Raw genomic sequence first — 310 nt, 5'->3', positions numbered from 1 at the left:
ACCCAGTGTGTATGTACATATATATTTATATACGTGTGTGTTTGTGTCTGTGTACTCATTTCAATATTTGTGTGTATTCATTTTAATAAAACATTTTACATTTGAAGTGTCATTTAAATATTTGTGTGTATTCATTTTAATAAAACATTTGAAGTGCCTTAAAATAAATCTGTTAAATCATATCAATCAAATCATATCCCTCACAAAAAACACATAGGCTATTTGAAGAAACAATTTTATTCATTTTATTAAACCATAAACAACATGTAATATGCAATATAAAAAAAAAATATTAAAAAAAAACATTTAA

The sequence above is a fragment of the Leuciscus leuciscus genome, assembly GCF_965113295.1.
Source record: "Leuciscus leuciscus genome assembly, chromosome: 4".
Classification (NCBI taxonomy): domain Eukaryota; kingdom Metazoa; phylum Chordata; class Actinopteri; order Cypriniformes; family Leuciscidae; genus Leuciscus; species Leuciscus leuciscus.
The sequence above is the reverse complement of the archived record's forward strand: the minus strand, read 5'-3'. Positions refer to the sequence as shown.